Consider the following 27,630-nt stretch of genomic DNA (forward strand, 5'->3'; position numbering starts at 1 on the left):
ATGTAATTGTAGCTCGTTACCCCCATGTTGAGTCGTGATACTTGTGCTAATATGGCTGAGTGTTTGACTTTGTCGAATGCGCTTTGTAAATCGAGCCCCAGAATTACTTTGCTGTCTTGTGTCTTGTTGTCGATGATTTCTTGTTTTAGTTGTAGCATGGCGTCTTGTGTGCTGAGTCTGTGTCGGAAGCCGATCATCGTGTCCGGATAGAGGCCTTCCTTCTCCAGGTATTCCTGCCACCGGTTGGCCACCACGTGCTCCAGCACCTTGCCCACGCAGGATGTAAGCGAGATGGGACACAGGTTGCCGATGTCCGGTGGTTTGCCCGGTTTCGGGATCAGGATTGTTCTTGCCGTTTTCCACTGTCCGGGGAGCTTGCCCGAACGCCAGCATTCGTTGAAGTAACGGGTTAGTGCCTCGATCGATGCATTGTCGAGGTTTCGTAGCATCTTGTTGGTAACGAGATCGGGGCCGGCTGCTGAGCGGGTGTTGAGCTCGTGCAGCGCTACTCGTACCTCTGACACGGTAATGTCTCGGTCGAGCCACGCGTTGGGCAGCCCCCCGTACGGCGGGTGGATTTCCGTTGGCGTGTCCGGCAGATACTTGGCTTCCAGGCTCTTGATAACGGCGTCTTTTCCTTGTTGTTGTGTGGTGGTGTGCAGGAGGCGGGCGAGGCGGTCGCGCTGGTGTGACTTGGTCTTGGTTTCGTTTAGGAGGTGGCGAAATAGATTCCAGGTGCAACCGCGATGCAGTTGCCTGTCAGCTCGGTTGCAGATTTCGTTCCATTGCTGACGGCACAGGACCTTGCAGTGGTGTTCAATGGCCCTGTTTAAGTCGGCTACCTTCTTTCTCAATTTGCGATTCCACCGTTGCCGCTTCCAGCGCGCCTGTATCGAACGTTTGGCCACGAACAGATGGGCCAGGCGGCTATCCATGGCGATGACGCCCTCGTCCGTTTCGATGGTTTTGGTGGCCGAGTGCACAGCATCGCAAAGCTCTTCCGTCCAGGTTTCGATGTCTGTGATGTCTTGTGCTGTGGTGGGACGTCCCTTACGGAAGCCGTCCCAGTCCGTCCACTTGTGCATAATGGTGTTGCCCCGGAATCGGTTCGGTATCGTAATTTCGAGGATGTAGTGGTCGCTGCCCAGGTCGACGCCGGTGTTGTGCCACGTTACTTTGCCCGTGTGGTCGTTCTTGATGAACGTAAGGTCTGGTGTGGTGTCTCGTGCTACGGAGTTGCCGATGCGGGTGGGATGAGCGGGGTCTGTGATCAGGGCACAGTTGTGGTCCAGGATATCTTGTAATAGGTCCCGTCCCTTGGCCGTATCCTTCACGTAACCCCACGCTCGATGGGCGGCATTGAAGTCCCCTCCGATCAGCAACGTGTTGTCTTTGGCTTGGGTGCTGGCTGTGTGTAGTAGGGTCTTGAATTTCTGTGTTTGGTGCTTGGGGTTACTGTAGATGTTGGCGATGAACAGGCTGCCTTTCCGTTGTTTGTTTGGGATGATTTCGGTGAAGGTATATTCCACCCTGCTGCGGCCGTGTTTGAGTTGGTGCTCGATGAACGTGAGCCCTTTGCGGACGAACGTGCAGACGCCCCGTCCCTCCGCCGGATTGGCAAGGCGGATTTAAAGTGGTGGCGAAGGCTGGGCCGAAAAGTGGTTTAGCGCGACTGCAGCACAACCAGAGGATGGGGGGCAAAACACTCATATAAAGAAATTATAAAGGTACAAAATTGGAATGTAGTCTGCCAATAGAAAAGAAAAAATATATTAGCACCTTGTTTTATGAGAGGTAAGTCATTTTATTAAAACCTGGCAAATTTTGTATTTTTGCTACACTCTTGACCTGCCCCCTATTCATGAGTGTGCGGTGCATTACAGCGCGTCTTTGCAGGGTTTGTTTCGATATACGGCTAACCCGGCCACAGTGGCGGGAGCTTACGAAGCGATTTCTTATCGCCAGCTGTCTGCGATGGCGCGCCTGGTAAAGCGTATAAATTTAGCTCACCGGTCTCAAAATGCTCCTTTTGCGAAGTTTTCGTCGTCCTTGCACGTCGCTTCTTTGTCACCGTTCGGTAAGATTTGCACCCCGCTGCACCGCTGCGGCAGTTTTCTCGGTTTTGTCGTTTCCTTCGGCGTGCGGCCAGTGCGAAGTCTTTTTCCGTCTTTGCACGCTTCGCGCTCTTCTTTTGAAGCGCTTAGCGCTTCATTTCAAGATGAGCTTGCGGCATGTGAAGAAACGATGCTCCCGTGGTACACTGCGACAGCGTGGATAGTACCATTGGTGTCACGCTACACCGATTCCCGCTGGACTTTCACAGGTGAGCTCTTGACAGTGTCGTCTGCTCTAGGTATGCGCGATAGCTTCGATATGGTTTCGCCGGGCTGTTCGCTCGTGTTTCATAGCTGTAACCCGTTCGTGCGTACTTGGCTTCATGTTTTCGGGGATATTTATGTACTACACTGCAGGGCACACACTTTCAGTGCTGAGGTGTGCGAAAGAGGCCCACATTTTTCTAATTTATAGTGAGTTTCATGGAGCTGACTATCACCAACGTGAACTTCACACCGGGCTCTCAGGAGCAACCACGTGCACGCTACTGACCGGGAGGCCCATTTAGAACAAAGTTTGCTACCTGACAGCTCTGAGTACGACATTGTTTAGTTTTGCAAAACCATGAAGCCAATTTGAGGATCCCCTCGCAGCTGGGAGTATCGAAACTCAGCCTCGTGTATGTGCGCGGCTTTGAGGACGCTTTAACTGGATTCGCTCAGCAGGAGTTATTGCCTGCCTTGGTATTGCTGTCCTACATATACATGACTGTCAGGGTAATTTTAAACGCACTTCACTCTCGTCACTCGTTGAGCTTAGAAAAGCAGCTAGCCGCGTGGCATGAGGATGAGCGTTACCGCACTCTGGGGCGCAGAGAGCTTGGCGCGAGCATTTACTACCATAGTTCAGATGTAATGCAAGTATAATTTACTGCAGTTAGCAGTGACAGGAATAATGACGCATTGGCGTTTCGAGTATGCGCATTCCTTTTGGCGCAGTTGTATCTAACGTGCATGTTGCATCACGTCCAGGTGCCGAGCGTGGGCGCAGTTCTGCCGCAACGTCAGCCTGGAGAAGAAGGCGCCGTCGCAGCTACGAGAACTAAGGATTTGCTCGAGGCACTTCGAACCATCTGTGTATCTGCCGTCAGGAAGGCTGCGACACGATGCTTTGCCTACTCGAGCAAGCATTGCCGGTAATTTTTGTTATCAAACGTTTAAGGCATTCGCCGCTCTTGAAATGTCAGGTTTTGTGAAAAAATGAAATTTTTACTTTTTGTCGTAACCGTAAACAGTCTAGCGTCTTTTGCAAAACGAATTGTGTATCTGTCTTGTGGCTTTAAAAATTACAGTAAATTTTTACCTGCACCCTGCTAAGCGAAAACGAAAATGGAAGTATCGCTTTCACGTGAGCACATATAATTATATACATATCGTGTGTATATATATATATATATATATATATATATATATATATATATATATATATATATATATAATATTCGTTTTACGTCTCTTGTATGCACTGTACACTGTATGTGAGGTTCGTGACAAATGTCCAACCTAGCATAGAATTAGGTTTGTGCTTGTGGTAAGCTAATGGCACAAGCTTAGTAGGCGAAGGGTGCTCAAGCGAATTTCTAGGCACGGGTGCTGAAAAAGTACACTGACGGTGTGAATACTCTTGCCTGATATTTCCGGAAAAAAAAAGGATAATGGAAGTGGGATATTCGGTAGTCTGGTATGGCAAAGGGCTCCAAAGGATCTTAACGTGAGTCTGTCAGTCTTCCGGTTCAGGCTGTTTGATGCCGCTAGCCACTTCAGCAACGGAAACAAGGCGACTCTACATGTTTTGCAGCAAGTGGGAGTTGAATCTTTCATATTCACCGTGAAACCTTGTCTCATGAACGGTCCCTGTCGTGTCCAGAGGGCATTCTCGTCCTTCCTTTGATAGCTCAAAAGAAGTGAGGGGGAAAAAAGGGTGAGCCTTCCTAAATGTTTGATGAATTTTAGTACTCCAGAACTTTGCTTTCTTGTATGCAGAGCTTCTTTTTTCATCTTCAGTCTTATCAGGATGCAATCTTATGCCGACTTGGGCAAGGTACGCTTGGTGAAAAGCTTCTCGAGATATTGTGTGCTCATGTGTTATGTATCAAAGCATGCACTGAACGATTATAGAAATGCACTAATAATTGTTTGTGTTGTTGCCTTTTACCTCAATATTCATGCTAGCGAAAGCCAATGTTTGTACAGGTTTTTATTTTTTGCGATAATTCCTTACGAATTCATTCTTGTTGCATCTCATTGCGTAGGCCATAGGCTGACCTGCATAAATATGTAAACAATATGGGGCACATTACTTGATTTGCGAGCTATCGTTGTTTGTGTGATAGGCGAATTTCGCACTCTTCAAAGTAAAACATAGCATATGAAAATTGCAAATGATTTACTGGTGCTCCACAGCTGCTGATGACATCAAACTAATGTGCCTAACGATTAAGGGTGGTAAACAGAATTTTATTTCATTGGATAAGCATTTTTCTTTCTAGAGTGATGACAATGTGAACCGCATGCTGTGGAAGCTAGTTCTTTGGAAATTATTTACTATAAAGGTACTGAATTCTCTTTTCTCTCCGCAATAATGTTGCCATTTCAGACACCTCAAGCGAATGCAGCAGCGACATGGACTGTTCACAATCTCTGAGCGAAACTTCGGCATCAGTGCGCCGGGCTGGAGAACCAGGTGAGCAGGGTTGTATGCATAACTGACATAAATCTTTTGAAAATGGTGACGACTGAAAGCTCATTGGACTGCTTCCTATGATAGCTGCTGTCTCCGGTGAACCTGTTTCCAAGGGGTACGTCGAGAGTCGGTCGTCCCAGTCGCTGCTACTCTTCCAAGAAGGTGATTGTTATTTCGTATCTGCTCGAACAGCCTGAGGAGGTATGGCTCAGAAATATGCTACAATTCCTTGTCTATGTGCTGTGCAGATGCAGATGGTGCCAGCCCTACTGGTTCTACGCTGAACCAAGCTTGTTCCCACGCCAGTGGCTTCATAATGGTTCAGTGTAAGTGTTAATTCCGCCTGTGGCGCTTAGTTATTATTTGTGCATTGTTGGGTTGCTGGCTTCCCTGTCAGAACTGTGCTGTCACTATATTTTGTTCTTTATATTCTGTGGGCACAGCTGACCACACATATGCAGGACCAAGCACTGAAGCAAGCGCTTCATCTCTGGAACCTGGCACGGCAGGGGTGGCCGCAACACTGTCAGCGAGTGCTGATCTGTCACCAGGAGCTCCGTTCAGCAGTTCGCCTCTTTCTTATGAAGGTTAGCAATTTTACAACGCTTTCGCAATATTGCGCACTTTTTGGTGCTACAGGACTACATGCAGCTATGACTAAACCCGACGTAGCAACTTATTGCTCTTCCGTCGACTCTGTACGTTGGAGGATCTTTCACCAGCCCCATCAATGAAAGGCGGCCACTGCAGAAACTTCGAGCCAAGCTCAGGCAGCTGCGTAACCGCAACAAGAGGCTGCAAGGACTGCTGCTTCAGCGCCGTCGCATGAAGACCACTGCCGAATTGGTAGATAGTCTGCGTGAGCATTTAACACCAGCTGTTGCTGCTTTTGTTGAAGCTCAGTTAAAGATGCACAATGTCAGCAGGTTTGGCCGTCGATGGTGCAGCCAAAACAAAACCTTTGCTTTAGGTTTATACTTCCACAGCCCAAAAGGTTACAGATATTGCAGGAAACTCCTGAAACTTCCATCTGTTAGGTCACTGCAGCTGTGGCTTGCACGCGTACCATTGAGGGTTGGATTTTATCCTGAAGTTTTTGATTTGATCGAGAAACGGGCAGCGTCTTTTCCACGGCAAGACAGGGCTTGCACCATAATTTTTGATGAAATGCATGTTTCAAAGGAGCTGTCGTACAATCCAGTGTCGGACAGATTTGAAGGCCTTGCAGAGTACAGTGCAGCACAAGGTCCAAATCTTGCAAACAAGGCGCTTGTGTTCATGGCCAAAGGAATATGTACGCCGTGGAAGCAGCCTCTTGGCTACTTCTTTGCAGATAAGGCAGCGCCTGCAACTGTTCTGTATGACCTCCTCTTCAAATGCCACAAAATGTTGGTTGGAGCTGGATTGCAGCCTGTGGCTGTGGTTTGTGATCAGGGGAACCAAAATGTTTCTCTGTTTTCGAAACTTGTGACCCCTGAAAAGCCGTACTTAAGTGTGAATGGTGAACCGCTTTTCTTTATTTTTGATCCACCGCATTTGCTCAAGTGCTTGCGCAATATGCTCTTCAAGTATGACTTCAGGGTAGGCAGTGACACAATTAAAAGCTCGTACATACGACAGGCTTATGAGAAGGATCGAGAAATGCAAATTCGGTCCATCCCAAAGTTGAGTGCCCGGCACTTTAATTTAACTTTTGCTTCGAAGATGTCTGTGAAACTCGCAGCACAGGTATTCAGCAATCATTGCGCTGCTGCATTGTGCACATTGGTAACATTCCAACAGTTGCCATCAGAGGCTATCCACACAGCCAGATTTGTTGAGAGGATCGATAGACTCTTTGACAGTCTAAATACTTCACAGAAGCGGGGAAAGTCTCCGTATGCATCTGCAATTTGTGCAGGATCTGTGCATGAAGAGTTTTTGGAAGAGTGTATTGCAGTTTTCGAAAACATCGAAGTTCTAGGCTGTGCGCGGCAGCCTCTTTGCATCCGTGGCTTCTGCCAAACTATGAGGGCTGTGCTGCTGTTATGGAACCACCTGGCCTCTCGCTATGGTTTGACATACCTCCTTACCAGGCACCTGAACCAGGATGCACTTGAAAACACCTTTGCTATTGTTAGGTCGAAATCTGGATCGAACAGCAACTCGTCTTGCCGGCAGTTTCAAGCAGCATTTACGCATCTTTTAGTTAGCAACCTTTTCAAACTGTCGGAAAGCAGCAACTGTGCTGAAGACATGTCTAGCCTTCTAGCCACTCTCCCAGTTTGTTTATCTAAGTCTGCTCTTTCTCTCTGTACAGCTGCCACATCTTTGCCAGTTGCAGTAGAAGTTTTGCCATATGATTATCAGACTCCAATACTAGAGAACAACATTGTCTATTTTGCTGGCTGGCTGGCTTGCCTACAAGTTTATGAATGATCACAGGTGTGTTACAGGGCCACATACGTGCGAGGTGAGGCTAGAAAATGCCACCTTTGCCGATCAGAGCCAAGTTCTCTTGTACTTAAGTGTCAAAAATCCTGGAGAAGGTGACTTTGGGAGCCTGTCAGTTCCTACACCCTCGTTTGTAGCTTTCATCAATGCTTGCGAGCAGGTTTTTGTCGCATCTAGTTCCAATATTGTGGGAAAAGAACAAGTAGGGCATGATCTGTGCATGTTGCTTCATGCCAAGGTAGAAAAATCGCTGACTGTGTGTGGTGATGACGTTTATGATGGTTTGTTTGCCCTGTTCGTCAGGGTGAGGCTGCATTGGCTTGCACGCAGAAAAAATCTTGAACTGCACAGTCAAACTACTAAACGGAAAGCCACGAAGCAAGCACTGAGGCTAAGCAAATGAAAAGGATGCAATTCCCGAGCTGTTGGCTGAATATTTTGTGAAGTTGCAGGCTATTATGCAGCCTGTGCAACAAATCAGCTTAGTCTGGTTTAACGGTTGCAAAGGGTTTTTTTCTGGTTCACAGCCTGGTTTTATTCTTTTATTTTTTACTTGTGTATTTTGATTTGCTAGGATGTGACGTGGTTGCTCACAGGGGCAATGGTTTAACAATGTAGCATCTTTCATCGTTCATTCCACTATGTCACTCTTTTAGGGTACTTTTATGCTATGTACAGCCTGTTCAAGTGTCACCTATGTACTTGTGCAATATTGTCAGATAAAACGCCACACCGATAAAGCGAATGCCTCTGAAAGGAGACTTTCTAGGCAATGGATTAACCTAGTTTCCGTGGCGCTGGGATTAATTTTTCCACCTGCTCGCCCCCCCTGCAGTTCCGTGGTGGCAGGTATAATGAAATCAACCATTGTCATCATAACCACCACTCGGCACCACTGGCTACCAGGCCACCTTTTAGCAGGCTAGTTGCATCTCAGAGTTTTTAGTAGGATCTTTGTCAGCGCAACGAACAGAACAGCGCTGGACTTTTATCTGGCTATATTGTAGCGTACAGTACACTGATTACATGCTTTACTGCCCCGCGAATGTCCTTGCACTTCACTGTACGCTGTACTTCATGTGTACTTTTGTTGACGTAAAATTACTTCAAATTGATCCGGCTAACGACTAGAAGTACTCTGGAGATGGTACGCCGGCTCAATGTATGGTATTTGCTCCTACGTTGAGCACGTTTGAGGGTGCTAAAGCTGGCTTTAACATTGCCTTGCAGATGTAAACGCACCTGCTATATTCTTTCAGCTGAAGAAATTAAATGTGAAGAATAATCCCAGTGTGCTCTATGGTCTGTGTTGATGCGCCTACATATGTCATGTTATGTTTGCTTCAATTGAAGCTGTCGTAGCATTGTTTTCTATACTTTTCAATTTCCTAACTGACAACGTTCGTGGCACTTCAGGGCTTTTTCCTATCTGCACTGTGACTATTGAGATGATTAGCCAACTTAAACAATACTGCTTGTGCTGCCTGTGACATGTATTTTTTGTTTGTGTGCCAAGGGTGTGCTTTGTGACTGTATTTGTTTGGTTGCTGCAATAAACAATGAATATAAAACTATGAAAACCATACTTGCCGTACACTCTATTGCGAACTGTGCACTTGAGCCAGTGCTTTGTGCATCATACCTTGCATCATACCTTGCTGTACTCAAAAGCTCTCAAAAGTACTAGCACCAGTATTTGCACTATGAATCATGCATGCTTCGCCAGTGTCTGGAAGTGTTGCTGCCTTTCTATGCTGCCCCTCCTTTACCAGTCACTTTCATTGCGTTCCCAATTGCACATTAACAAGGCCATAACTAGCAGGAACTCGAGCACATTTGACTGGCAAAGGTTGGGGCGCGCTGAAAGGCAGCAACCTTCGAGAGGTACGGGCTCGAAAACGCGGATTCTACAGAAAGACCGCTTTATAATTCGCGCCAAAAGCATACGTATACGTGACGTCATTCTACGTCACGTTTGCGTAGTTTGCCCCCCAAAATCCAGGGGGCGCTGGAGTGCCCACGAGCCGCCATTTTTTGGACCAATGGGCATCTATGGAGCCTTCGCTACCAGTGTACATCTACCTTGCTGTTGGCGCCAAGTGCGAAAAAGAACGACGTTCCGGGAGCGTCATTATAGTCATTCTGCTGCGAGGCCATCTTAAACAGCACTCACTGTGCACTAGCTGTAAACAGGATCAAATGGTGCGTACGCACAGACCACAGCGGCCTCGGCGAGAACACGCACATGCAGCGAATGGCGCGCACTTTCACTGGCAGAGTAATGCTTGCCCTTGGCAACTGGGCCTTGCAAGTGCCACGGTTGAAAAACGAAAGAAGCACATTAAGCAACGCCTCGGCCGCTGGAAACGAATTTTGCTCCATAGCCCCAGCATCGCACCGTTGTATATGAGTGGTTCTGGTGACAAAAAATGCCGATGATTTCGACAGCCTCGTGATGCGCTAAAAAATGCACTCATCCAACAACTAGAGGCATTTCGCAATGAAATAAATGCAACTCAATTTTTATTTTTGTACACCTGCTACTACATTGAAAAAGGGGGGGGGGGGGTCTGCGACTGAACTCTCGTGAGCAGTGTTTGTTTTGGCAATCGTCTGCTACGGAGCGCCAGTGACGAACATGGAGCCTCCGTGCGCGAGTGTGGCCAACAGTAAGCAGCGCGGTGTTTATACACTGCGTTGTAGTGCAGATCAACTTGAAGCCATGCTCTGTTTTATGGAGCAGCATGCCGGTCTGGGCCGCGGGGCCAGCGAGGCGATGCCGGCAGAAACACGCCAGCGCCTGTGGGTGCAGCTCGCGGCCGAGCTGAACGGGCTGGGGCCGGCAACGCGCTCGCCGGAAGGCTGGAAGCGCTTCTGGCAGCAGCGGGTGAGGCAAGCGCGAACTGCAGGCCCGCTAGTCGCTGCCGAGCACAGGTGAGCTAATCTGCTTTTGGTGCGCGGCATGGCACGGTTACACTTTCACTATCACGTGTGTGCTCTTCGGTGCTTGCGAATTTTGCCCGCTCGTCCAGTTAGGAGCGCCTGTGCAAAGGCCAGTGTACTGCTGTGCACTTGTGCTTACCCAGTGCAACATACGCAGACGCACCGAACGTCGTCACACGCTCTGGCGGCTTCTGAACAACCAGTGCTGCGATACATGACTTTCAGCACGAGACCCGTTAAGAGACACACAGTTCAAAACTGGACATATTGGAATACCTTACTCTGTGTAATCCAGCAGGGCAACCTATACATTTGGCATATTAGGCTGCAAGCTTTTTGTCCTAGACTTTGTCAAGAAATATTCGGGCCTCTCGGAATGCTTATAACTCTCCCGCCTCACTTCCTCTTTAGGTATGAGAGCCATATCTTTTATTCATGCAGAACTACAGGCGGGGGGCTGCCGAACCCAGAGGCAGTGCTGAGCCCAAGTGATGCCCGCATTTTGGCAATCGTTGGCGAAGACTGCTCCGTGGGGTGCAGGTCCCCGGCCGTATTCGGCATGGCACCAGCAGCCGCAGTTTCACCGGTGAGTAACTATGAAATAATTTTCCCAGCTTGCAAAAAGATATGTCAGCACCTTTCCACAGCAAGCGGTGGCTGCTATCAGGCAGGAGCTGAAATCGCAAGGCAACTCTGTAAGCACATTACAGAATAACGCAAGCATGAATGCTGGCCGTGCGTAAAATGACATAGCGTTTGTTCCCATATCACCATGGTAAATTCGTAACATCCTTCTGAAAATATGCCACAGCAAAAGATGTCCCAAAAAGAATGAAGCTGGAATCGTAAATATATAAAATCATTTTTATTCAAAATTAAATATAGCATGGCACAGCGTCGAAAGCATAACCAGAAACCAATGCTTGTGTTGCCGCTGAAGTATGAATGAACTGTGAGTATTCATCTTATGCACTCGCAGGCACCGAGCCCAGCGCCACAGGCGCCAGAAGCCATGGATGAGCATGACTATTGCTCAGTACAAGGTTTGTCATGTACTTCAGTACACAACAGCTTTCTAAGCATGGTGCAGGTTACAGTTGCAAGCATGGTGAGACATAGTTTTTAAGCGTTGTTACAGGAAATGTGATCATAACTATCACACTGTCAGTTGGCTAATATATATGCTGATTTACATTGAACAAACTTGTATTTTTCAGTAAAACATTTCTGTTTTTGCAGTCATAACATTAGTTTTATGCATTTATGGCCAAATTGTGTTGTATACATGGCGCCACATTTCAATGTATGGTACCTGAAACGAAAAAAGGTGTACGACCCAAAAATGCTCCTGCAGTAAAGTGAGGCATAAGACAATGCAACAGAAATGTGACGCATGTTCCAAGGCAGATGTGTCTTGTGGTTTCCCTACAGGAAAACACACTGAAATTACACATATGCAGAGAACGAGGACCAGCAAGGTGCGCGAGCTGCACCGCCACCAACACAAGCTGCACCGCACCAGCAAGGTGGCTCAATCAGGCGGCCGCATGCACTTCCACCTCGCCAGCAAGACCACCCAGGCAGTGTACAGCAAAGGCACAACGCGATCGCTGCCCTAATAGAACAACAAGGGTGCCTGGCCACAATACAGGACCAGCAGCTCCGCCAGATGACGACAGACCTGGCACACATCAGGGCCCACCTGGCAGGGGTAAAGTATTAATGACTATGTTTGTTCAGTGTTTCCCCCAGGACGGTGTTAAAGAACGCTTGTTGTCTTTGCAAAAAAAGATTGAAAGCCTGCAGGTCTGCCAGGTCAACGCCGTCGAGCAGCTGGTGCAGGCCCTGCGTGACATTAACAGCACACAGGCCCAGCGTGACATTAACAGCACACTGCAGGGCCGCAACCAGGCGCCCTGTGAGAATGGTGGCGATCCATAATGTGAGTTCAGAGGAACAGAACAGAGCACGACCTTGGCAGTCAGAGCAGTGTAGTGAGAAAAGCCATGTTATTTCTTCTGGTGAGAGACTTGGAGACGATAGTCAGAAAGTTAATGACAAAATTTATCCAGTGTTCTACATTGTCTTCAGCAACGGGGATCACTGGCATGCTGCAAATTGATGTGGATGTTGGTCACACAGTCGAACAAATCCTGAAGAAGTGCAATGCAAGTGCAAAAGATATATTTCAGTTCAAGATGGAGTGTAAGCAGTTCCTAGTCGCAGGGACGAAGAAGGTCCTTGAGAAGAGCCCCTTGAGGTTCACAGTGGTTAGAGGCCTTTCCTCGCTTGACCCTCGACAAATGTGCTGCAGGCCTAATGAGTGCCTGGCAGGCCTCAAGAAAGTGTTGGAAGCACTCATTGCGGTAGGGAGGCTGACAGATCAGCGTCGAGACTGTACTTGCAGAGTACACGGAGCTGTTGCAAGAAAAACATCAACTGCGACTTTTCGAGAAAGCCACCAGTCTGGACACCTTTTTTAGTGAACTTCTGCAGTTCAATGCTTCTTATGCAGAGCTGTGGAAAGTTGTAAAATCTTTGCTTGTGCTAAGCCATGGTCAGGCAAATGTTGAGAGAGGCTTTAGTATAAACCGACAGATCTCTGTAGAGAACTTGAAAGGCCTCTCTTACATCTCACAACGAATTGTGTGCGATGCAGTGGAAAAAGCAGGTGGTATCTTTAACATTGTCATCACAAAAGATTTGAGGAAAGCGGTATCAGCTGCAAGGCATCATTATAGTGCTTACTTGGAAGCCCAGAAAAGGCTGGAACAAGAATGTGTCAAGCAGTCAAAAAAGCACTGTGCTGAGGACCAGCTTGACAGCCTCAATAAAAAAAGGAAGATACTGGAAGCAGCTGTTAGCGATCTGACTGCATCAGCAGATGACTATGCTGAAAAGGCGGAAGCAGCCAATGACCTCACTTACATAATCAAATCAAATTCTATGAGAAAAGCAGCAAAGGCTAAGGCTGAGCAATTGTTAAACCTCAACAAAGAGATTGAGGCAAAGCTTCAGGAGGTCTCTTGAACTTTCCTTGGTGCGTCTTGACAGATATGTTATCCTACATTGAGTGCAATAAAGATATTTATTTTTTGAAAATACTTTTGTGTTGCGAAACTACGAAATACAGCTTCGTAGCAAGTCCTTGAAAACCTGCTAGAAGGGCCTTGAAAGTCCTTGAATTTTTTTCTGTATAGCTTGTACGAACCCTGGGCCTAAGAGTAGTGAGTATGTGCATGATTATAGAGTCCGAAGAGGGTGCCTAAAAATCGGGTGGAATGGCTTAAAATGATGTATAATGCCTAAAATTGTTCTAAGAAGAGTTATATATGAACGCCGAATCCAGGTAGCCTCAACCCCAGTCCTTGCTTGAGCAAGAGGGGCGAGGCGTCTGGCAGCTATAGATGAGCTCAGCACTCTCCTCAGCAATGAGGAGGTGCTGAGGTTACTTAACATATGATAACATATGATATAACCTTTATCTTGCAAAAACTATTGCAGGTACAAATTATACAGCACAGCATGTAATAAATGAGTTTAATGCAGGAGATCTTAGTGACAAATAGTAAATTATAATAAATAGCGTGGTAGAGCGTAAAAAATCATGCTTCGGCTTTTCCAGCATACACAGAAGCTTGATCAGAGTTGTTTTCAGCATTTCCTACAAATTCTTTTCACCAAGTCTTGTGCGATGTTGAACAAAAGGCATTCCCACCTAGTTTGTTTTGGCACGAACACTGCAGCATAGCTTGCATATTAACTGCCTTTGGTAAACCGTCCCTTAGACACTAGTGATACCAAAAATTCTGGAATGTCTGTGAGCACAATGTGTACCTTGGCCTTTTAAAACTGGCAATTTTACCATGTTTATTACTCTTTATGCTTACGGATAATTGACACAATGACCACCAGACTGGCCTCTGCCGTCCTTGCAGCATTCTGCACTTCTTGAAATCACCAACGTCAGTTTTCAAGTGATGCTTTGCTGCACAGTGACAGTTCAGTATTATAACATTTGTTTCAGATGTCAATTCTCCTACATGCTATACAATGAAAGGTGATAAACAGCTAGAATATGTTGGCTGCGATATTTTTTTAAAATTCAGTTATCCTGAAGTGAAGCTTCTCACATCTTACTGCCTCAGAATATAAAAAAATGGTGGTGAATAATTCTCATCAATTTGTAATGCGATCACCTTGTCTGTCACCCCCCCCCCCCCCTCTACGTACACAGGAAATGGAGAAACATAATTGCAAGATGCGGGTCCACACAAACGGGTAATTTTAACTTAACAGCTACCCGCTGCGGTGGCTCAGTGGTTAGGGCGCTCGGCTACTGATCCTGAGTTCCAGAGTTGGAACACGACCGCGGCGACTGCGTTTTTATGAAGGAAAAACGCTAAGGCACCCGTGCGCTGTGCGATGCCAGTGCACGTTAAAGATCCCCAGGTAGTCGAAATTATTCCGGAGCCCTCCACTACTGCACCTCTCTCTTCCTTTCTTCTTTCACTTTCTACTTTATCCCTTCCCTTACAGTGCAGTTCAGATGTCCAGCGATATATGGGACAGATACTGCACCATTTCCTTTCCTCGAAAACCAATTATTATTATTATTAACTTAACAGCTCACTGGTCTGCTGGTGAAAATGTGTTTCACTTTGGGCATGAAGTTGGGAAATATGTTCACATAAAATAATTCATAAATCCTAAAAGTGCTCATAAACATATACTGCGACCAGCAATGCCAGGCAATGGGACCCCGCCGGCGTCGCTGTTTCGGCAGCTGACTGTTGCGATAGCATAGGTCTAAAGTGTTAGCTCCGGATTCGAGCAACTTGCATGCATCACAAATTCCTGAGCAATAAATCGTTCTGTCCTTTAAGATCTTGTCGAGCTGTAGTGACGGAGGCTGAACAGCACATATCTTCACACCTACGACCGCACGGTGCTACCGCAGTCATGCGAGAACGGCTGTGTCCGAAGTTGTTCGAGCGAGAAATTGGTGCTCCTCAAGGTGAGAAAACCGCCTACTTAACCAAATCCACACACTTCCACAACGCTCTAAAACGCTTACCGCCAACAAAACGCTCGAGGCAAAGCCAACAGCTGTCCGTGGAGCTCGTAGTAGGCAGTCTGGCAATGGATCGCAACGGTGTACTTTTTTCGCCGTTAAACTACTTGATGGCACTCGGAACATGTTGCATTCCGTTGCTTTGAAGTTGCTGCAGTTTCAGGCAACGCACAACACCCTTTTTTCAGCGATGTGAGCGTTAGCATTAAGGAAAGAAATGCCGGAACCACACGTTTCCAAGCAATGCCTATACAAACGGAACCACAGGAAGAACCCGGAAGTCCAAATTCAAGTGACAAAGCTTTGTGCGCTTGGCGCTGCTCGAAGCAACGCTAACAACCTTGGGCAGCGCTCGAAGGCCCTCGAAATCTCGATGGAGCTCCGCGCTGCTCCGTTGACTCAAAAGAGTATTGAGTTGATGGCCTTTGAAACTTCGGTTCGCAGTGAATGACCACTGCAGTCATGTCGACCACCATGAAATGCAAGAGGCCCCTGATGCAGGTCCCCACACTGTACGTTCCGACGCCACTGTCATCATTGCTGCCGCCACCGAGTACGGGCTCGGGTGCCAGCGTCGCTTCATGACTGCAGTTCGCAACCGATGACCACTGCAGTCATGTCAACCACAATGAAACGCAAGAGGCCCCTGACGCAGGCCGACCCAGAAATGAATCCGCCGACCTGCATCCATCATATGAAGACGTATTGTAAGCTCTTGAGGGCACCGATGCCGATGTAGGGCCGCCCAAGCGACAAGGCTGCTGGCTCATCAGGAAAGTCGGCATCTGGAACCGATTCTTCGAGAACATTGGTGTCGAGCTCGGCCAGAACTTGCACAGTAAGCTGTCCGTTTTCACGTTCATGTACTATTGCAAACCTGAGTGCAGTGACTATGGACTCCTGTGCGCGCCGCTTCTGGAAGAGCTTCTCGCTATTCACCGGTGCATTGCAGCATGCACTTCGGCTACAAGGGCCGACTGTTCGTGCTCAAGCCGAGCGCACTCGACCACCTGATCCTCAATGCTGCGATCGAGGAATTCCACGTGGACGGACTGCGGATGTCATCTACCAATACTCAAGGCCTTCTTAGAGCCATGGTGCGTGGCAGCCGGTTGGTATCCAGCTCTCCTATGAAGTGGAACTGTGCCAGCGCAAAGTGACAATGTTCGCGGATTACATCCAGTCAACTGCTGCGCTGAAGGAACTAGCCCTGGTTCAGGTCGGCCTCAAAGTGGTCGAAATCATCGCGCTGTTCAATGTGCTCGAGTCCAGCAAGATGGTGGAAGTTTTGAAGCTGGAGGTCAACATGGTGGGCATACGAGGAGAGGAGCGCAACAGTTTGCGAAGCTTCTTCAACAGAACAAGACGCTGAGGTCGGTGACTATAAAGAAGGCGAAACTGTAGGCCAAAGAGACGATGGCCATAGCATCTGCACTCGCGGTAAACACCACGCTGATGGCGCTGCGGATCGCGAGCAATGGCACTAGACCAACAGAGACGCGGGCGTTGAAGGTCAACAGTTCGCTTATGCTTCTGGACTTGCGTGACAACGCGATGGGCGTTGAAGGACCACATGTGATCGCCGAGATGCTTGCTGTGAACGCCAAGCTCGAAGAGCTGCACGTGTGTGGAAATGCCATATCAGAGTCTGGGATCGTTGCTGTCGCAAAGTCTCTACTTCATAACAAGACACTCAAGGTTATGTCCCTATTTCTCAATGGCTTTGGCGAGGACGGGGTCAGAGTGCTAGCCAGCAATGAGACGCCACTCTGGAATCCACCAACGTTGGCAGGAGGCCTCTGGACACCTTCACTAACGCCCTGGCATCCAATAAGATCCTCCGTGCTGTGCAGCTCTTCGTCTGAGGCTCTCCCGCCATGAACCAGCTGGTGCAGGCACTATGGTTGACTGAGACCATCCAGTGCCTGTGTCTGCACGTCCGGACCCGAAATCAAGCAACTGTGCTCCACGCTTGGAACGAACCATTCAATCCGGGAGGTCGAGATCAACTGCAAGATCAACATAGAGGATGGGGCTACGTCGGCCCTCGGGATAAGCGCCTGCAAGGCCATCGCCGCCACTATGAAGGTCAACCGGAGGCTCTGCTGCATTACCGGCCCTCTTTGGATGAGGAGTGCCTGAGTGTCATCAGTGGTGCAGTTGCGAAAAACCCTATGATCCAGATTATGGGACTGGCCTACACGATTTGCAGTAGCAAGGCACTCGAGATTATGGATAGCCTCCGGTGCAACATTTCCATGATGTTGCAAGCCGTCGAGCTTGTGCTGGCTCCAGCAGTGAGCAAGGTGGAAGCTGAGGCTTTCGAGATGTACTAGAAAAATGCATTCTTTCATCATGAACTGAGCAAGACCTAAATATGCAAGGGTCTTCCATCTGTACTGGCGTTGATATGGGAGACCGAGCTCGTCATTGAGGATAGCTACTTCCGGGTTACGGGGGTAGTGAAGCAGGAGGTCGTATGCATTCGGCCAGTGTGCAAAACTAAGGCGACAATGTTCGACCAAGTCAACAAATACTGCTCGAAGGAAGTGTCTCATATCTTCAGGTTTCCGACGTGAGACTGTGAACTGCGGCGGCGATTTTCTTTTTGTTACACGAAGTTAAGCTTATAAGAAGCCAGTTTCTTCGGTTGCAGATGGACAAATTTAATTTCCTTTTTGTCCTTTTAAAGAAATGAAACGCTTGCTGCAGCTTTTATTCTGAAACGTGCAGCTTTTGGTGTGCATGTGGATGGATGGACGAAGTGTCGTTGGTTCGAAACCCAATTGAAATTTGTTGAATTTTTTTTTCACGCAAATTATTTCATATAGGTAGTCGTTTGAGACATGTGCCAACATTTTTTTTTACCACTAAAACTCTTCTCTTCAATTATTGAAGCACTCCACAACTGGAGGTTCGCCGTAGGTGTGGCTCTGATGTCGTATCAGCAACTGTATTTTAGGGCTGTGCGATACAGCAGAAGTGGCTTAGAGCTCAGATGTGTACAGCATTTTCTTTAGTGTGGTCTGTCCTTTCAAGGGATAATAAGGAGAAATTTAATGTCCTCGTGCAATTTTGTGCTCTACCTATCACACCAGACACCCACCATACATAGCACATACATAACAATTAAACATTTGTAAATGTTTCCCTACTCGCCTAAGGGAAGAATGAAAGTAAACATCTTAACACAAGACTAATTTCAGCTCAGGACACCGGATTAATACTGACCACCTGGGATTCTTTAGCATGCACATGCAATGCACAATTAATCGGTATTTCTGAATTTATCCTCCACTGAAGTCCTGCTGCCATGGCCGGGAGCCGAACAGCAGAACTGCTGGCGCAACGCGGCGGTTCAAATTAAGTATAGAACAGCAACAGAAAAATAAAATGTTGAGAAAAGGATTCAAAGAACAGAAAAACTTGCGAAGACAGATAGGAAAACATGGTACTACATAGCCTTTTTTCGTTAATATCCTAGAATCTGCTCGAGCATTTCGAAAAGCAGAACGCAAAGCTACCTTCACCCAGTCCAAGCATTTCACATCAGCGCATACATCCTTCTATGTGCAACCAAGGTATGCATTTGGCCCAATGTACCATTTCGAACTGCGGTTGTCACTTTATCAGATAAGAAACAATGATCTCATTGTTGCACAAGTAGACAAAAACAGTTCATAATCGAGGATGTGCAAAGGATTAGTCGGAGCCTGCCTCCATTTGAGAAACAACAAGTTGCGAAACAGATGAGAGCCTGTGGCTTCTATTGCAGGCCGCTCTACCGGAGAGCTTATTTTCAAAAACATGCGCAGATATGCGCCTCACTTTATGTGACGGTAACCAATGAAAGCCGGATAAACGGTCTGGCTTCAGAACACTTCAGGTCTTTCGTATTTGTAGGCATCACATAATCTTCATAACCTCCCAGAAAAACGATGTGAGAGGCACGCACAAGGAACTTTTCATCGTTTTGACAAGCTTGAGGTGTCTCCTAGTGCCATCGAAGCCATGTGACGTTACAAATCGCACTCTATAAAATTGCTATGTGCATCCGAATCTTCCGAGATGCCGTGAAAAACTTTTTTTTTTCCTCTGTGGTACAATGAAGAGCTGACCCAGCTGAGATAGTCTGCTAGTACCACAAGCCGTGCGCAGCAAAAAGTATGATGATGACTATGGCCTTGCCCTTTGAATGGGGTGGGTGTCGTCGGTACAGTGCTCAGCCACAGTACACAAAACATGCACACAAAACACACAACTAATCACTCCCTACACACAAGCTGGTATGTACAACTAGAACAGAAATGACAGCAATACATCGCGAGTTCAGTGGCCACTCCAGTGGCTGCTTCCGCAATACACCCCCAGCCAGTGTTTTCAGGTGCTCCCTAGAATCGTCGGCTCAGCAAGGTGCTTCTGGATGGTCTCCACTCGGGCTCAGACATCACGTTTGTTGCTGTGACTGCGATCCAATTTCCCTGGCTGGGTAGGCAATGAAGACCCAAGTGACTGTAGAATGTGACATCTATGGTGGAGTAGAGTTATCTTGGCAGCAGAGCGCCAAGTGTTCTGTGGTTTCGTCTTTCCCCCCCACGCTTTCAGCATAGCATATTTTGTCCACTGTCTGATGAGAAATCAGTGGCCAGTACTGTAGGGTCTGCAGAACCCCCCCCTCTTGCCTCAAAACAGGACGGCCTGCCTGCAACACTCACTGTAGAGCACTGTAAGCTGGGATGCCTATTTCTGAAGGCTATACAGGAACAATGTGGTCTTAACCTCTACTGCAGCCCACAACATCTCCCTATCCGAAGCCTTGATGCATCTGCAAAGCACTGTTTGCCACTTTGCTGAGAAGTTGCCTTCAACCCGCTCCCGAAAGAAGCCGCAGTTTACTTTTCAAGATGGTAGATGCACTTTGTTCTTCGTGTGCAAAGGCAAACTGCGGCCAGGTGGTAAAACACTCGGCACGCCCAACAAGTTCCGAGGTATGCACTGGAGAAAACCCATGTAGGTTAGCTTAATCAACGCTTCTCGAGCCTCAGAGCAGGGACGACCTAGGTCTCCCTGCAACTCTTCGTTTGCTGCCTGGCCACGACAGCCAAGCGAAGTTTGGCCTAACTCGCGCTGTTGTCTCTTGAGCCCTTGTCCACTGGCAAGCACAATACAGCATTTGCTAGCATCCACGCAGGGAGATGTACAAACGTTTACAGGGCACCAAACACGTAGATTATCCATAGAGGGATCAGCTACGCAGGAAAGGCTGAACCCGCAAATCAGCGCGTCAGATGTAGCCTCGTGAAGGCTGTACATGGATTTTCAGCGTGCACCTCCACTCCCAGCCACCAACTCGGACATCCACCGTCTTCTTGGAATTGAGCCTCAGGTTCAGACACGTAATGCCGTTCTGGCAGATGTTTTGCAACACTGCAAATCCTAGGAGGATTTCACAAGCACACTTCCGCGAAGGCTAAACCCGGCAGTCAGCGGTTGTCATCCATGCCAGCTGTCTAATGTAAGTCCTCAGCACCCCTAGCTCGGAGCTACGAGTGGCGACGATGGGCACCCTTGGTGCAGACCTTTCTTCATTGCGATGGGGCACGTCCGGAAGCCTCAGGTACAACAGGGAAGTAAAAGCAAGGCATGGGCCTGGCATAGGGTACGTTGTCATATGCTTGCGCGACATCGAGAAAACAGCAGCACAAAACGACAGTCTGGACGAAATTCATCGGTGCCACTATGAGTACTGTACACAGTCGTCGAATTCTACCTTGAACACCGCTCTGCATGGCCAGCGAAGCGTCTAGGTAGAGCCAGGCACCGGTCTTTTTCTTTGTGCAATGCCTCCTGAAGAACTTGCCTAAAGCGTCTCTGGATTTCAATGGGCCTCGAGATCGCCTCGACATTGGCAGTGACTGCTGCAACCAGGTCGAAATAAAGCAAGCGTTATTTCAACCCATGACGACGCTCCCGAAAAAAAGGCGGGAAACTTTTCACAACAGTCCAGTTGAACCATGACCGGCTTTATTAATAAAGCCGGTCGTGAGTTGAACAAACTGTTTGTGTGATGAGTTTTATACGCGGTCAGATTTTTTGTGGCCACGCGGCTGGGAAAGTCTGTTGAGTGTTGACTTAATTGCACTTTACAATTGCGTGCTGCTGCTACAATTCACTTTCTAAAACAGGTGCAAAAATTGCGGTGAGATAAGCGATTACGCTTTGGTGTCTGCAGGGCGAAACATGTTCTTTTAAATCCATATTTATTTCAGAAAACAGCACTTGAAAAACTGGCAGGCAGTTTTCTGGTATGCATAGGCCTTCCCGATTCGAGTCCGGCATTCACTTGCTGTTGCAGAGGCTGAACAAATGAGACGTTAAAATGCTGAGGCAGCAAAGGTTTTAAGGTGCCACAAGGTGAGCTCTCCGCCTTCTGTGATAATTTTAAAACGAGTGCTGTGCCATCTGCACCAAGCATTGGTTTTACGTGGGGAAGGTGTTTGGACCTGGGTGGCCAACTAGCGTGGAGTGCATGAGGCAACTGGAAAAGCAAGCTTCCTTTTAAGGCCTCTAAGCTTAACACCTTTTTACAGCTGATACTGTAAAGAGACCTTAAAGAGATGAACACTGTGGACAATGTGCTTGACGTCCTTTGACTGTTTGGAAGCTTGTCAGGTGCATAAAGCTCACAAGGCACTGTTGCAGTGTGTGACAGGTCATTGTGATGATATTAGAAGACATAGTACAGCACTATGGAACAGAGAAAAGGAGCACACAAGATAAGCGCTCGTCCTGTGTGCTCCTTTTCTTTGTCCCATTGTGCTGCGCTGTGTCTTCTAATATGCAATAGTACCAACAAGCCCAAACCACCACTTTGTTAAGATTGTGGTCATGATAGGTTTCTTCGATTTGGCTGCACACTCTGCATTAGTTCTGTGAAGTTCCGCGGTGGTGCCGGCAGCGTCAGTTCAGACAGTTCACATGCAGCTTGGCACTGGCCGCTTCCAAAACGAATGGTCGAGTGCAGGCCCGATTGTCTGATAGCGTTGCTGTCATCACAAAATGCAGCCAACTGCATGCTGCCGACACCAATGACCACCAAAATTCTAAAACACTTGGAAGAATTTTCAGGCAGCAAATCACAAAGAAATCTTACCATGAACCTGCTCTAGGAAATCGTCATTTCACAGAAAAAAAAATCGTTGCATGTATACACACAGGCGACTTACGAATTAGCGCTGAAATGCTGCCCATGCGACTCGACTTGACCGCTTAGGTTTTCATTATAACGCCTCAAGATGTCACTCACATTCTCCATGTGTACGCCGAAGCAGAGAAGGTATGGCACGTGTTATTTAATGAAATGAGTTATTTGCTGAAATGTTATTGGTTTATGGGGGGTTTAACGTACCAAAGCAACTCAGGCTATGAGGGGCGTGGTAGTGAAGGGCTCCACCTTTACCACCTGATGTACTTTAAGGGAGCATAGACACCTAACTTTTGGGTGCGTGGTTTCTTCTTTTTAATTTAATGACGCCACTGCGGTGTCTGCGGTGGCTCAGTGGCAATGGGCTCGGCTGCTGACCCGAAGGACATGGGTTCGATCCCGGCCACGGGGGTCGAATTTTGATAGAGGCGAAATTCTAGAGGCTCATGTACTGTGCGAGGTCAGTGCACGTTAAAGAACCCCAGATGGTCGAAATTTCTGGAGCCCTTCACTATTGTGTTCCTCATAGCATGAAGCGCTTTGGGACGTTAAACCCCCATAAAACGAACCAGTCTTTTTTGTTATGAGGTGTAAGGCATTATTATACACGGATTACCACGTGGTATGCTCCTACGACTGCTAAATCATTTATAACTGAATTTCTTTCTTGTGCTGTTTCAGTTCCAGTTTCAATAGCTGAACGATGACTGTGACCTCAAAGACAAGTGGTAAGTCATGTGAGGCGTGAAAAACTGCAATATAATTGGTGCTTCTAGATTTGTCATTCCTGCTCTTGAGGAAGGCTGGCTTCAGCACTGCAGTAAATTAAAACGATAAAGCAGCAATTATATCACAGTTTTTCTATGCCTCTAATGACCTAAAACCTCTCTGACGTCACAGCTCTCATTCAGCTGTTGAACCGAAACAGCATGACAGAAAAATTCGATTATAAATTATTTAGCGGTCATAGGCAAATACCACATGGTGATTCAAAAGTTTGAGCTATAAAGCGAGCATGAAACAACGAGTTTACTGTGTGAGCGTGTGTTTGAGGAAGGATCGGCATAAAAGGTTTTACCAGTCGTTTTCTCACCTCACCACCCATCCTTCGACATTACGACCCCAGTGCCCTACTGAAGTGCACACCGACGCAAGCGAATCGGCCTCGGGGCTGTCCTTGCCCAGCGCAAGCCCTAATTTCCTGAATACGTCGTTGCGTACGCCAGCCGCGCCCTCACCAAGGCTGAGTCGAACTACACCGTGACAGAAAAGGAGTGTCTCGCCGTAGTGTGGGCTCTAACCAATTCCGCCCATACTTATATGGCCGCCCGTTCACCGTCGTCACCGATCATCACGCTTTGTGCTGGTTGCTTCACTCAAAGATCCTCAGGGCACCTAGGCGCTGGGCCCTCCGTCTTCAGGAATTCGATATCACCGTAATTTACCGATTGGGCCGCAAGCATTCCGACGCCAACGCCTTGTCCCGCTCCCCACTGCCCTCTCCTGCGCCCTCTTCGCCAATATCTGCATCCCTACTCGCAGCGCTCACTACCATGGACATGCCCCATCAACAACGCCAAGATCCATGGATTTCATCGTTGCTCGACGTACTTCGTGCACCCTCTACGGCCTCCTTCCCTCGAGCACTTCGTTGCCAGGCTTCCATTTTGCCCTTCGCGACGGTCTTCTGTACCGGCGCAACTATCGTCCAGATGGCCGCAAGTGGCTTCTCGTGATTCCCCGACATCTCCGCACTGAGGTTTGTGAACACCATGCCGATCCTCAGAGCGCTTACGCTGCTCGCTGAAAACGTACGAGCGACTATGCCAGAGGTACTATTGGCGGGGCATGCACAACTTCGTTCGTCGCTACGTTCGCCTCCTGCACGGCCTGTCAGCAGCGGAAGTCGACACCTCGCCCTTCGACTGCCCCGTTACAGCCAATACCGTGTCGGCTCGCCCTTTTGATCGTGTAGGCATCAACCTATATGGGCCACTTCCCTTCACGGCCGCTGGAATCGCTGGATCATAGTCGCCGTGGACCACCTCACTCGGTATGCTGAGACCGCTGCCCTACCTGTGGCTACTGCTCGCGATGTAGCCTTCTTCCTTCTTCATCACTTTGTCCTGCGTCACGGCGCTACTCGCGAACTTCTCAGTGACCGCGGCCGTGTTTTCTTGTCTGAAGTTCTTCACGAGCTTCTCGCTGCGTGCGACACAGTCCACCGCACACTACTGCTTACCACCGTCAAACCAACGGCTTCACCGAACGCTTCAACGTACTCTTGGGGACATGATCGCCATGTACATTCACTCCGACAGCTCCAATTGGGATCAGGTTCTTCCGTTCGTCACCTATGCATATAACACTGCCTCTCAAGCAACCACCGGCTTTTCCCCATTCTTTATTCGGACGCGAACCTTCTGTATGTTGGATACAATCCTTCCCTACAACCCCGACAGCTCGGAATATGCTTCCCTCTCTGACATCACCCGCCATGCTGAGCAGTGCCGCCAGTTGGCTCGCTCCTTCACCGCCCGAACGTCAAGGTCTCCGTACCCATGCTTCCGATCAAGACACACCCGCGGTTCAATCTCCACTGGCTCACTGGTCTGGCTCTCTGTTCCGAATACGTCCAAATTTTCGGCCAAGCACATCGGCCCTTACCGCATCTTGGAGCGTACGTCACCGGTCAACTACATTATCGAACCGGTGGCACCTTCTTCGGACCATCGCCGCCGTGGCCGCGACGTCGTTCACGTCAGCCGCTTGAAGCCGTATTATAGCCCCCTCTTTCCGCCGGGGCACTTGGAATGAAGAAGATGAACCAGCCCCGAAGCCAACGACGACGAAGCGCTTGCGCCGCCGTTGGATGCTCGTGCTGGATGGAACACTGCCGCTGTTGTCTGGTCCTCGGCTCTCTGCCTCGTAGATTGACTGTGCCAAGGTCTTCGTAGCCGGCACTTCCATCGTGCCAATAAACCGCTCTACAACGCTAAACATTCAGCTACTATGTTTCCTGGCTGTTCTGTTTTATTTTTCGCGGTCTCATGAAAAACGCGATGGCAATGTTCTGTTGCATTTAACGCTTTGGTGCATTTCACAATTTAACGAGTGCACACTCAACTCTCACCTTAGGTTGTGCATGGAGCCCAAAATTGACTTCATATTGTCTCTGGAACCTTAAATAAAGTAAGTAATGTTTTGCTGTATATCTAATGAGACCAAATCATCTTTGAATACCAATTTCACCTATATGATTCAGCACAGTAGCATACCAAGAAATCATATATTTAGATATCAGGTGTACATGGCCCATAGGGCCATTCTCTCTAAGATGCACACAAATCACGTACATCACCACCTGGACGATATGACCAAAGATGTCACACATGCCCAAGAATGCTGATTCCATGGCTGCAGCTAAGGTTTTCGGCCAGAAGAATGGGTAACGGGGCGAGCTGATGCAATTTGATCGCTTGCAACAGAAAAATAATCACTTAAGAAATGCCTCCCAATATGTGCACTCGCAATTGCAGCTGAACTAGTTTTTACTCAAAAATCACTCAAAAATTGACGGTCAGCAGTGCGTTTCTCTGAAGACGTGACAATTCTTAAATATTTTTTTGTGGTAAAATAGTGCGTCAAAATAAACTAACATGTGTTATTTAACCAGCACGCTGGTAATCTAATATACAATTTAATTTTTACCAATTACAGTAATGTGTCTTATTTATTGAAAGGTTAATTATAGCTGACCATAATATCTGCATCAGTTTTTAGATTTCTGAAAATATGATTCTCGTTGTGGCTGCAGCCCAATGAGATTACGGTGCCCAAATGGGCGAAACCGCATGGGCCAGAAGGGCTTGCAGCTACGCTGCGTACCCAGCTATCTCCTCTAGCAGTTCCTGCCACAGGCACTAAAGTATACATACACTTTATTCTCTGTTATTGTTTTTTTAAGTTCAGCCGGTGTCAAAGGAGATCTCTTTAGAGCTATTCCTTATAAAAAAGAACTAATCAAAACTAGGACAAATCTCGCACAGAAAGATTACAGCAGAAGCCTTAACACTGCTGAAATGCATGCCTGAAGGCTTTTGACTGGTACCAACTGAAAATGTAGACAGTTTAATCTGACATATCCAAGCAGAGACCACATAGAACCCTGTGGTTTCGATAGCTGGAGACCACTGAAAATCTGCCATGCTTATAAGGTTTACCTACTGTTGGTCCAAGACAGAAGCATTCAGCTTCTATTAAGTCGCTAACTGGAACTATTTGCCGTTATGTTTCAGGTGCACCTCAGTTTTGATTATAATTTCGCTTAGTTCCAGCTGGAACAATGCTTTGGTAGAGAAGGTGTGCCATCACATATAAGCAAACAACTATGATTCTTTGTTCAAAACTGTGGTCAACAAGTTTGTGGTTGAGACTGGGTGATCTTGGTTAATATGAGGTGCAACTATGCCAAATTCTCAAATTAGGATGTTTCTCTTGTGCATATAAATACAGATGGCTATTACCCAGTGAAGGCAAATTATATTTGACATTACCTAGTTGATATCATATCTTCTCGACTGCAGGAAAAATAGGTTTAAAGCTCCTTCAAGTAAGTGCTGTAGCAATATAGGACCCGTTTCATTTTCAATGAAAGGTATGGAAATTTTATCAAGCAGAAAGATACCGCAGGGATTAAATTGTAATAAGGGACTTAGGTCATTTGTAATAGTAAAGGACATTTGTAATGTTTAAATCATTTTGGAATCTTAATATCTCTTCCAAATTTCAGCAAGAATTGTAGACAATTTTAGAATGTGCGGTAAAATATTATTTTGATCCATGTTTATTATTAGTCTTTGCTGCTTTGCCAATGCCAAAGACTGATAAAATTTTTCTCAAAACTTGTAATATCTATAAGTACAGTTTGAAACACTACGTATAACATGATCATACCTCTGAATTGTCAAGTTGAGATTTTAGGGCATCATCAAAGGTGTCTACCACTCATATTAATAAGAGAGCAAGAGCTGCATTACAACTATCCAACATTAACATAATCACTAAACTGCAAAATCAAATGGCCCCAGTTGAAGGATGCATTGTGCTTCTGTAAGTTCCAGTGGTTACCATTAAGCTGGTCCCAAGGCATGAGCCCAGCTCTTTTAACAGCACTTCA

At 47.4% G+C, this 27,630-nt stretch overlaps 1 protein-coding gene and 1 long non-coding RNA gene across 4 annotated transcripts in view; one reads left to right on the forward strand and one right to left on the reverse strand.

Moving 5' to 3' along the window:
• LOC144101920 (uncharacterized) overlaps positions 1 to 27,630 on the reverse strand; it is a 192,279-nt gene that overhangs the window by 35,541 nt on the left and 129,108 nt on the right. The window lies entirely within an intron of this gene.
• LOC144101912 (uncharacterized) lies at positions 5,038 to 8,806 on the forward strand. Its single transcript, XR_013308100.1, has 3 exons — positions 5,038 to 5,123; positions 5,241 to 5,384; positions 5,507 to 8,806. It is a non-coding gene; the product is annotated as an uncharacterized LOC144101912 (long non-coding RNA).

The sequence above is a fragment of the Amblyomma americanum genome, chromosome 8 (genome assembly GCF_052857255.1).
Source record: "Amblyomma americanum isolate KBUSLIRL-KWMA chromosome 8, ASM5285725v1, whole genome shotgun sequence".
Classification (NCBI taxonomy): domain Eukaryota; kingdom Metazoa; phylum Arthropoda; class Arachnida; order Ixodida; family Ixodidae; genus Amblyomma; species Amblyomma americanum.